Source organism: Salmo salar, chromosome ssa15, assembly GCF_905237065.1.
Source record: "Salmo salar chromosome ssa15, Ssal_v3.1, whole genome shotgun sequence".
NCBI lineage: Eukaryota > Metazoa > Chordata > Actinopteri > Salmoniformes > Salmonidae > Salmo > Salmo salar.
The window spans coordinates 61337475-61350365 of NC_059456.1; the positions used below are offsets into that span (position 1 = coordinate 61337475).

General features: G+C 42.7%; 1 pseudogene; it reads right to left on the reverse strand.

Annotated features, from left to right (window-relative positions):
- LOC106571865 (membrane-associated guanylate kinase, WW and PDZ domain-containing protein 1-like) overlaps nt 1–12891 on the reverse strand; it is a 237494-nt pseudogene that overhangs the window by 34965 nt on the left and 189638 nt on the right.

Below are 12891 nucleotides of genomic sequence, written 5' to 3' on the forward strand. Positions count from 1 at the left end.
AGCCTCCTAACTGCCAGTATTGATATCTCATCAGGCTAAGATGAGTCGTAAAGATGAGGAGGCGTTTGCTCTTTAAACCTCAGAATAAAGTGATTGTCCCTGGAGAGACCATCCCACCGCTCCAGTACTGAGATAGCTAGTCTGTCTCTCTTCCTCTCTGTCTATTGTAGCTGTGGGATCAAGCATGTGAGTCAGTCCCATAGAATGGCTCCAACATTCCCTTCAGTTATCTCCCTTATTCCATCATCATTTGTTAATCTCTCCTCTTCACTCTATCGATACCTTTTGTATTGCTTATCTCGTTTCCCCTCATCCTTGGCTCTGTGCATTTCAACTAGTTTCTGTGAGCTCACATGAGCCACTGGTATAAGACAGCCCCTCTTTCATCCCTCCCATCCCTCTCATCTGTGGTTCTCTCCCCTCATCCTCCTTTCCCCTCATCCGTGACCCTGTGCCCTCCCTACCAGCTGCACACCATTACAATGACTCAATCAGGGCACCCAGGCTACCCTTAAATCACTCAAAGTATGACAGCATGGGAGAGATGGAGGGAAGGAAGGGGGTAGGGAGAGAAAGAGAGAGAAAATACAGAGGAGAGGGAGCAATGGAGAGCTTGCGAGAGAGGAAAAGGGGGTCACAGTGAGGGGGTGAGAGAGTCAAAGAAAGAAAGTGGGGAAAAAGAAAAGTAGCAGGGGAGGTCTATGGAAGGCTGGATGGAGAGCAGAAAAGGAGAGATTAGAATCCTGTCTTCCTTATCTCCATATCTTTTGTTCTTTAAATAGCCCCCACATCCATCCAGTAGGAAGTGGGCATGCACGGGGGGAATAACACAAACAAATGCAGAAGGGAGGAGATGAAGGAGAAGAGAGTTGTGGTGTACTCACCACCAGCTTGGGGCTCCTCTTGGCCGGCACCACTCCTGCAAAGCAGCGGCAGAGAGACAGAGAGAGTATCAATGACCAGTGCTACTTTGTAACCCCCCCACCTCCCCCACCCCACCCAGAGCAAAAACAACCACTTCCCAGGAAGGACGGACGGACAGAGGGATGCAAGGATTGAGTGATGGACGACGGGTCCTGCTGCAGAGAAAAGTAGAGCTAGTCCAGCTCTCACTTGCTCTTCTTCTCACTCATCCCCTCTTTCTACAAGTGCCACTGCGCTACATTGCGCGTCAGCCACAGCGATCTCTGATCTGCTCTCTCTCACCCGCTTTCTCTCTCTCTCCTGGTATTAGGACAATACCTATTGATCTATCTGCATTAGTGAGGCTCACTGACTGATGCTACAGCTGCAGCGGGTTGCTCCCATCCACCGATCCACAGAGAGAGAGAACACTGAGCCACAAAGCGATTAAACCACCAAACAATAGCAAGCGCAACTGGGTGGCCAATCGGTTCAACCTCGGCGGGTCGGCAAGACAGAGCGCTCTGCAGGCAGAATTTCAACTATTACCGGCAGAGAAGGAGTCCAGGAGCTTGAGCATGATATGAAAGCCCAGCGTCAGCTCCCCTCTCACTGAGAGCATCTTCTGAACGTCTCTCTGTGTGTTCACCTACAGCAGGCAGCAACTCAGCTCCTCTGCTCAACACTCGCACATTGAAAAGCAGATTTTGTTTCCCTATTCCTTCCCCCTCCTTTTCCTTGCATGGTGTTGTTTGCTTGCTGGCATCCACCCCCTCCCCCACCTCTCTCTCTCTTACCTCTCCTCCGACTCTCCTTCTCTCCTAATGAAATATTCACACAGGGAGTCAATTGTCTGTGGATACCACACAATACAAGACATGCAAGAAGTAATGGGTTGAATAATAATAATAATAAGTTACATTTAAAGATAACATCTTATTTCAAACCTCCCACACATACGATGTCTATTAATACAGCGTTTCTCTGTGAAACAGAAACGTATGTTGTCAAATCAACTGATAAAATCATCAACCTGTTTCAAACAACTGGTACGGAATCCATGACAACAAGTACAGCCAGAGCAACACAGAGACCGATAAGCTCTCTATTCTCCCTCACTCCATTTTTTGTCTTTGTATCAATTCAACAGACAATGTTTTTATCATTTGGAGAAAAAAAGCGGTATATTAACTAGATAGGAAACTGTAATGAGGGTGTTTGACAATGCGTTCAACCTGTGAAAGAGTTTGACACTTCTAGAAGTTAGTTATCAAACAACAGCAGCACTTTCGGTTTAACAATAAGGCAGCGTACTGCATCTGTACCTTCTAGAGAAGATATTATTAATACCTCCTTATGAGTATTTGATCCCTGAGGCATCTTCATCTATAGTACCTGAGCTCGGCATCCCTCCCTACATCTCATCCACCTTAGATGAAGCCAATCCTACACTTTAATCTTAAACTGATTTAAGTTTCACGTGTGGCCGATGCATACATACCCTCAGGCTGTCACTATCCCCGCGACCCAGCACAAAGAAAACACATGGCAAAAATCAATGGAACATTTGGGAAACACTGCAAACATCCATGCAACATTCCGCCAACGTTAACACATGATACAAGAGCATCCACCTCCTGCTCTTTCTTTACCCATTCTGCTGCATCGGTGAAAATCATTCATGTTAAAACCGATTTTGAAAATGTTTTACTTAGTTTTTTGTTCGTTTTTAATATTGCAGACAGATTAATATAATTGTCTGCATCACTTCCAATTCCCCATATATATTTTTTGCAAATATATATAGGGAAAGGAGGGATACCTAGTCAGTTGTACAACTGAATGCTTTCAACTGAAACATGTCTTCCGCATTTAACCCAACCCCTCTGAATCAGAGACTTAATCAACATCCACGTTTTCGGCGCCTGGGGAACAGTGGGTTAACTGCCTTGCTCAGGGGCAGAATGACAGACAGGGGCAGAACGACAGATGTTTTACCTTGTCAGCTCGGGGATTCAACACAGAAACCATTCGGTTACTGGCCCAATGCTCTAACCATTAGGCTACCGGCCGCCATAATAAAGTACCAGTCTGTACCAGTCTGGACACAAGTTTGGACACATCTACTCATTCCAGAATTTTTCTATATTTTTACTATTTTCTACATTGTAGAACACATATAGAATCACGTAGTAACCAAAACAAATCAAAATATATTTAAAATGTCATATTCTTCAAAGTAGCCACCCTTTGCCTTGATGACAGCTGTCACGCCCTGACCTTAGAGATTCGTTTTATTTCTCTATTTGGTTAGGTCAGGGTGTGATGTGGGGTGGGCATTCTATATTGTCTATTTCTTTGTTTTTGCCAAGTATGGTTACTAATCAGAGGCAGCTGTCTATCGTTGTCTCTGATTGGGAATACTTAGGCAGCCTTTTCCCACCTGTCTTTTGTGGTTAGTTGTTTTCTGTTTCCTATCTGTACCTGACCGAACTGTGCGCTTTCGTTTCATTTTTTGGTATTTTTGTTTTAGTGTTTTTGGTGAAAATAAATATCATGAACACTTTCCACGCTGCGCTTTGGTCTCATTCCGACGACAGCCGTTACTGAACTAACCACCACCAAAGGACCAAGCAGCGTGGTCAGGACGAATGGACCTGGGAAGAAATCCTAGACGGGAAAGGACCCTGGAGGCAGGCCTGGGAGTATCGGCGTCCGAAGGAGGAGATAGAGGCAGCGAGAGCAGAACGGCGACGCTATGAGGAACTAGCACGGCAACAACGGAAGCAAGAGAGGCAGCTCCAAAATAAAATGTGTGTGGGGGTGGGGGGGCACACAGGGAGATTGGCGGAGTCAGGGTGGAGACCTGAGCCAACTCCCCGTGCTTACCGTGTGGAGCATGTGACCAGTCAGGCACCGTGTTATGCTGTGATGCGCACTATATCTCCAGTGCGCATTCATAGCCCGGTGCGCTCTGTGCCTGCGCCCCGCATTTGCCGTGCTAGAGTGGGCATTCAGCCAGGACGGATTGTGCAGGCTCAGTGCTCCTAGTCTCCAGTACGCCTCCTCGGTCCAGGATATCCTGCGCCAGCTCTACGCACTGTCGCCAGTGCGCCTTCACAGCCCAGTTCGTCCTGTGCCAGCGCCCCACACTTGCCGGGCTAAAGTAAGCATCCAGCCAGGATGGGTTGTGCCAGCCCTACGCTCCAGACCTCCAGTGCGCCTCCACGGCCCAGTATATCCTGTGCCAGCTCCGTGCACCCGGTCACCAGTGCGTCTCTCCAGCCTGGTACGCCCTGTGCCTGCTATGCGCACCTGGCCTCCAGTGTGTCTCCCCAGTCCGGTGAGACCTGTTCCGACTCCACATACGAAGCCTCCAGTGATGATCCATGGCACGAAGACTCCAGTGATGATCCATGGCACGAAGCCTCCAGTGACGGTCCGCGGCGCGGAGCCTGCAGCGACGGTCCGCAGTCCAGAGCCTCCAGCGACGGTCCGCAGTCCAGAGTCTCCAGCGACGGTCCGCAGTCCAGAGTCTCCAGCGACGGTCCGCAGTCCAGAGTCTCCAGCGACGGTCCGCAGTCCAGAGTCTCCAGCGACGGTCCGCAGTCCAGAGTCTCCAGCGACGGTCCGCAGTCCAGAGTCTCCAGCGGGGGTTCCCAGTTCGGAGCTTCCAGCAATGATCCACGGTCCGGTTACACAAAAGCGGAGGGATCAGCGGGCGGAGCAGTGCTACACCCCGAACCGGAGCCTGCCACCAAGGGTCGATGCCCACCCGAACCCTCCCCTATAGGTTCAGGTTTGCGGCCGGGAGTCCGCACCTTTGGGGGGGAGGGGGTGTACTGTCACGCCCTGACCTTAGAGATCCTTTTTATTTCTCTATTTGGTTAGGTCAGGGTGTGATGTGGGGTGGGCATTCTATGTTGTCTATTTCTTTGTTTTTGGCCGAGTATGGTTCCTAATCAGAGGCAGCTGTCTATCGTTGTCTCTGATTGGGAATCATACTTAGGCAGCCTTTTCCCACCTGTGTTTTGTGTTAGTTGTTTTCTGTTTCCTATCTGTACCTGACAGAACTGTGCGCTTTCGTTTCAATTTTTGTTATTTTAGTTTTTGTGTTTTGGTGAAAATAAACATCATGAACACTTTCCACGCTGCGCTTTGGTCTCATTCTGATGACAGCCATTACAACAGCTTTGCACACTCTTGGCATTCTCGCAACCAGCTTCATGAGGTATTCACCTGGAATGCATTTCAATTAACAGGTGTACCTTGTTAATTTGTGGAATCTCTTTCTTTCTTAATGCTTGTGACAAGGTAGGGGTGGTATACAGAAAATAGCCCTTTTTGGAAAAAGACGAAGTCCATATTATGGCAAGAACAGCTCAATTAACCAAAGAGAAATGACAGTCCATCATTACTTTAAGACATGAAGGTCAGTCAATACGGAACATTTCAAGAACTTTGAAAGTTTCTTCAAGTGCAGTCCCAAAAACCATTAAGCGCTATGATGAAACTGGCTCTCATGAGGACCGCCACAGGAAAGGAAGACTGTGTGAATCAGGCGGCCTTCATGGTCAAATTGCTGCAAAGAAAACACTACTAAAGGACACCAGTAAGAAGAAGAGACTTGCTTGGGCCAAGGAACAAGAGCAATGGACATTAAACCGGTGGAAATCTGTCCTTTGGTGTGATGAGTCCAAATATGAGATTTTTGGTTCCAACTGCCATGTCTTTGTAAGAATCAGAGTAGGTGAATGGATGATCTCCGCATGTGTGGTTCCCACGTGAAGCATGGAGGAGGAGGTGTGATGGTGTGGGGGTGCTTTGCTGGTGACAATGTCTTAGATTCATTTAGAATTCAAGGCACACTCAACCACAATGGCTACCCCAGCATTTTGCTGCGATACACCATTCCATCTGGTTAGTGCTTAGTGGGACTATCATTTGTTTTTCAACAGGACAATGACCCAACACACCTCCAGGCTGTGTAAGGGCTGTTTGACCAAGAAAGAGAGTGATGGAGTGCTGCATCAGATGACCTGGCCTCCACAATCACTCAACCTCAACCCAATTGAGATGGTTTGAGATGAGTTGGACCGCAAAGTGAAGGAAAAACAGCTCAGCATATGTGGGAACTCCTTCAAGACAGTTGGAAAAGCATCCCAGCTGAAGCTGGTTGAGAGAATTCAAAGAGTGTGCAAAGCTGTCCTCAATGGTGGCTACTTTGAAGAATCTAAAATATATTTTGATTTGTTTAACACTTTTTTGTTTACTACATGATTCCATATGTGTTAGTTCATAGTTGTGACGTCCTCACTATTATTCTATAATTTCAAAAATAGTAAAAATAAAGAAAAACTCTTGAATGAGTAGGTGTGTCCAAACGTTTGACTGGTACGTATGTACATACCATACATACATACATACACACACACACACATACATACATACATACATACATACATACATACATACATACATACATACATACATAATTGGAGTAAGCTAGTGAAAAACAACGCTTAGTTTCCACTTCCAACTTAAACATACTATATACATTTTGCAGGCACTGTCTATTTTACAATAGTTATATTTTGTTTGCTTTTACTCCTGTCCTTCTTTTAACCTCAAGCTATCCATCTATTTCTTTCACAAATGTTCAGAATCTATATACGTTTTACAGACACAGTATGTTTACATTAGTTATCTTGTTGTTATTAGTTGTTTTTATTCCCAACCTTCAGGTCCATTCAACCCCTCCCATCTATCTCTTAACACCATCCATATTGGATTTATATTTGCCATATACTTTTCAACTGTGCTGTTTCACAAAAAATCTGAACCTTTCTATTCTCATAATTTCTACAGATTGTAAATCAAAAATATATTTTTTTGCTTAAAGTATTATTATATTATTGATCAATTCACTATGGCTTTTCAGATCACCCAGTAGTGCTATCTGCAGAGTTAGCTCCAGGTAAATGTTGCAATTCTTCATTGATTCCTGGACCTGTGACCAAAAACCAGCTACATATGAACAAAACCAAAGCAAATGATCTAATGATTCTGTCTCTTGGCAGCAATATCTGCAGAGTTGGGAAGGTTGTATCCACCATATATATAACATTCTATTGGTTGCAAGAATTTTGTATAATAATTTAAATTGAAAAATTCTAAGTTTTGAATCCGGCGTCGTTTTGTGTATCAGTATGTTGCGTATGTGCCATGGAATCGGTACGATGAAAATATCTTTCCAACTATTTTTCAATCTATATGGCACAGCTGTCAATTTTTTGGTCCTTAAATGAAACTGGTATGCTTTTTTATTTATCACCATTTTCTTTAACCAATTATGGTATATAATGCAGGGCCGACAGTAAAGTTCCCAACTTTTTCCCATTTTTGCGGTATTGCTGCAATTAGTTGGTTGTAATTTTGGGTAGAGCAGACATTTCCATATATTTTTGTTAGCTGCATGTTTGACATAACTCCACCAGTCCTATTTATGATATAATTTACAAAGATTATACCTATTTAAAAATATATATATATTAAATAGTGTTTTTTTTTTATCTAATAGTATATTTGAGTTTAACCACAATATTTGTTGTATTATTTGTTCAGTTTTTTTTCTAGTGGATTAAATTGAAATGGCTTGTTTTAAAAGTAGCGATATTTGAGATATTAACTGAAAGTGTGAGGTTGTAATCTGAATAAAGGGAAAAAGGCCATTCTTGAATATGGGGTGAGACATTCTTATTCATTTGCTACAGAACTAGTTATTATCATTTAGTTTGTATAAATCCTGTTGGGGCTAGGGGGCAGTATTTGCACGGCCGGATAAAAAACGTACCCGATTTAAACTGGTTACTACTCTTGCCCAGAAACGAGAATATGCATATAATTAGTAGATTTGGATAGAAAACACTCTAAAGTTTCTAAAACTGTTTGAATGGTGTCTGTGAATATAACAGAACTCATATGGCAGGCCAAAACCTGAGAAGATTCCATACAGGAAGTGCCCTGTCTGACAATTTGTTATCCTTCTGTTGCATCTCTATCGAAAATACAGCATCTCTGCTGTAACGTAACATTTTCTAAGGCTTCCATTGGCTCTCAGAAGGCGCCAGAAAGTGGAATGACGTGTCTCCTGTCTCTGGGCGAAGAACAGCAGGAGATTTTGTGAGTGGTCGGGCTGGAGACAGTGACACTGGAGATGCGCGTTCATGAGAATTCTCAATTTTTTTCTTTCAGCCTTTGAATGTATACAACGTCGCCCGGTTGGAATATTATCGCTATTTTATGAAAAAAAATTGCATAAAAATTGATTTTGAACAGCGTTTGACATGCTTTGAAGTACGGTAATGGAATATTTAGATTTTTTTTGTTACGAAATGCGCTCGCGCGTCACCCTTCGGATAGTGACCTGAACGCACGAACAAAACGGAGCTATTTGAATATAACTATGGATTATTTGGAACCAAAACAACATTTGTTGTTGAAGTAGAAGTCATGGGAGTGCATTCTGACGAAGAACAGCAAAGTTAATACAATTTTTCTAATATAAATTCTGAGTTTAGTGAGCACCAAACTTGGTGGGTGTCAAATTAGCTAGCCGTGATGGCTGAGCTATCTAATCAGAATATTGCAAAATGTGCTTTCGCCGAAAAGCTATTTTAAAATCTGACACCGCGATTGCATAAAGGAGTTCTGTATCTATAATTTTTAAAATAATTGTTATGTATTTTGTGAACGTTTATCGTGAGTAATTTAGTAAATTCACCGGAAGTTTGCGGTGGGTATGCTAGGTCTGAACATCACATGCTAATGTAAAAAGCTGGTTTTTGATATAAATATGAACTTGATTGAGCAAAACATGCATGTATTGTATAACATACTGTCCAAGGAGTGTCATCTGATGAAGATCATCAAAGGTTAGTGCTGCATTTAGCTGTGGTTTTGGTTTTTGTGACATATATGCTTGCTTTGAAAATGCCTGTGTGATTATTTTTGGCAGGGTACTCTCCTGACATAATCTAATGTTTTGCTTTTGCTGTAAAGCCTTTTTGAAATCGGACAATGTGGTTAGATTAACGAGAGTCTTGTCTTTAAAATGGTGTAAAATAGTGATATGTTTGAGAAATTGAAGTTATAGCATTTTTTTGATATTTCGCGATTCCACTGGCTGTTGACTAGGGTGGGACGCTTGCCCATAGAAGATAACTTCCTTAAAACTTTCACTGAATGTTTCAATAACACTGCTAGGTTAATTTTTGGTAAAACATTTTTTTACTCCAAGCACAGATAGGACACATGGAAATTAATTTCCTTAGGCATGAGTCACATGTCAGTGAGATTCAAACCCATAATCTTCTGTTCTCTGTCCATGTAACTAGTCCGCTGCACCAGCTGGATGGAGCTAGCATGCAATGTGTTTTCATGCATACAAAGATGTTCTAGTGTATTCAAACAGACCGCATTTCAAAGGAAACAAGCACTCATTAAGTTCAGGTGTGGCCAATTAGTGGTGTGGCTGTTACGTTCTAGCTGGGTTACCTAACGCCACTCAAAAATATATCTATAGTCTGAAGAGCAGCAGCTGAAGTACATACAGATCTGGGACCAAGCTAGCATTAAACTTTATGTACACATCAAATTGAAAAACAAACAAATAGTAAATAATCTGGTGCATTTCCCAATGTGAATTGAATCCCCACTATTACATTGACATGAATTGAAATGGCCTTGACCCCTGTTCTGCAGTCAGCCAGCTTGTATCAGCTAAAGCAACACATTTACATGTTGTACTAATGCATGTTAATGCATCGTTCAGCGCCTCACTGTGTTACAGTAGTTCCAGCACTGTGATATTGATGCAACCCTATCGCAGTTCTGTCCTTGCTGCCACTGTGTGTAAAATCTGGATGAATGCCAAGGTTATGTTGAGATCCATTCATACACAAGGAACGATAGGAAATTGATTGTCACATATTGAAGGAGGGAAACGCACATTGCTGCCTTCACGCATGGCCATTCACACATGTATAGATGCACATGCATACAGTACATGTGTAACATACTCACACACAGCAACGTGTGAAAAACACACATACATATGATATAGGGGCAATTCCAATACTCTGAAACGGAACCATGAATCCGTTGGCCCGTTGCTCCTTTTAAAGGCCTCTGAACTGATCACTATTGAACTGATCACTATGGATGCAACACAGGCTTAAAAGGCCCAGTCTTATGAATACTGAGCAGACCATGCTGTCTGAATGACTAAAAGGGCCTGGTCATTGTTATTATACTGTGAAGGGAGGTAAAAACCGTGTTGGCGTGAAAGAGCAGTGTAGCCTGTGAGTTGAGCTTTTACACAGCTCAGAGAGGGACTCCTTGGGTCTGTTTCAAGAGTGTCAGACCCAGCCAGCAGACTGGATAGAAACAGCTATTAAATGGCCAGATTATGGGGAGAAAGTGTGTGTGTGTGGGGGGGGGGGGGTGCATGCATCCATATGTGTGAGAATGTATGCATGTTGACATATGACAACACGTGCATATGCTTATGGGTTTGTGTGTGAGTGTGTATGTGTGTGTTACAGTGTGTGGGATTGGGGGGTGGTTCTATATTTCATCAGGCCTTGAAAATATGTCCTGGCGATCTGTCACAAACTGTGTGTGTGTGTGTGTGTCTGTCTGTGTGTGCAGAAACCCACTTCCTATTTTCATGTCAAACACAGATGTAGAGGAACTGATGATTTCAAAATCATATATTACTATGTCAGCATTGGTTTAAGATTTGCAAAAATGTGTTTGATTATGCGTGTGTAAGTGGGGATGTGAGAGTCAACTTTTGAGTGTGTGTGTGGGGGGGTGTATATGCGTGTGGGTACATGACAAATATTCTTTCAGAGTGGAACAATAGCAGTTAGTAAATTGCTTGCTGTTTCTATGCTTGGATCAGGCTGCAGCCTTGGCTATGTTCTCAGCAGTGCCCACACGAAGGGAATGAATGGTCATTCTCAACTGCCCATACATCACAGTGCTACAAGAACCACATAAATGTCCTCTTTTGTTTGGCTAAACTTCTCTTTTGAATTTTAGTCCCTACTTCTTTCTCTTTGCCACTCTTCCTTCCTTTATACAGTACATCCCCACGTTCTCTTTCAATACACCTCGCCATCACTTCCTATTTTGTTGATTTAACCCTCACCTCTTTTCTTTTTCCCATTTATCTCCTCTCTCTCTCCCTGCCTGTCAGTACAGTGATCTTGTGATCCATCATCACCCAGTGGACAGTTCCTCCTGAGGTGCTGCGAAGCATTGTCATGGCAACAAAGGCAAGATGGAGGATATGTACGACTAACCTCTCCAGGAGAGAGTAGGGGAGGGGGACGAGAAATATTGTGGGTGGAAGGGTTTGATGGAGGAAAGGAGGAGAGGTAAGGGTGGGCGAGGATGAGAAGGGTTAATGTACTGTATGTTTACCTAAAACATTCTCCCTCTCCCTCTGCCTCTCCTCTCTCATGATATTATTCTTTGGGTTCGTCAAAGAAAATTAGGAGGCCCATTCATTGGGATGTTCTACATCCAAGCCACCATTCAATTCAATTCAGATACATTCAATTGTGGCACGTATTGATGTACTGACAAAACACATTTTACAGCTAGACAATACGCATTAATTTAAATTTGTTACTGCGTAGCCAGCAAAACAGAACCCCTAACGGATAATCCATTCTCGAAGTGTCTACGTGAGCATTTCTTCTCCATAAACAAACACATTTTACATTTAACAGAAACTCTATTGTGCAGAAAACCACGGGCCCCCTGGGGCAATAAGGATAAATGCTGAACTGCTGTATTTTCATGAATAGTTTCCTGGCAATGTTTAGGGATGTCTATGACATGGCACATCTCTAATAATGCTGAACTGTTGTATCATCATAAACAATTTTCTGCCAATGTTTAGGGATGACTATGACATGGCACATCTCTAATAATGCTGAAGTGTTGCATCATCATAAACAGTTTTCTGGCAATGTTTAGGGATGACAATGACATGGCACATCTCTAATAATGCTGAACTGCTGTATTTTCATGAATAGTTTCCTGGCAATGTTTAGGGATGACTATGAAATGGCACATCTCTAATAATGCTGAGCTGTTGTATCATCATAAACAGTTTTCTGGCAATGTTTAGGGATGACTATGTTATCGTGGCACATCTCTAATAATGCTGAAGTGTTGTATCATCACAAATAGTTTTCTGGCAATGTTTAGGGATGACAATGACATGGCACATCTCTAATAATGCTGAAGTGTTGTATCATCATAAACAGTTTTCTGGCAATGGTTAGGGATGACTATGAAATGGCACATCTCTAATAATGCTGAAGTGTTGTATCATCATAAACATTTTTCTGGGAATGGATAGGGATGACAATGACATCAAGGCACATCTCCAGTAATGCTGAACTGCTGTATCATCATGAACAGTTTCCTGGCAATGTTTAGGGATGACTATGACATGGCACATCTCTAATAATGCTGAGCTGTTGTATCATCATAAACTGTTTTCTGGCAATGTTTAGGGATGAGCATGACATGGCACATATCTAATAATGCTGAGCTGTTGTATCATCCTAAACAGATTTCTGGCAATGTTTAGGGATGACTATTACATCATGGCACATCTCTAATAATGCTGAACTGTTGCATCATCATAAACATTTTTCTGGCAATGTTTAGGGATGACTATGACATGGCACATCTCTAATAATGCTGAAGTGTTGTATCATCATAAACAGTTTTCTGGCAATTGTTAGGGATGACTGTGACATCATGGCACATCTCTAATAATGCTGCACTGTTGTATCATCATAAACAGATTTCTGGCAATGTTTAGGGATGACTATGACATGGCACATCTCTAATAATGCTATAGTGTTGTATCATCATAAACATTTTTCTGGGAATGGTTAG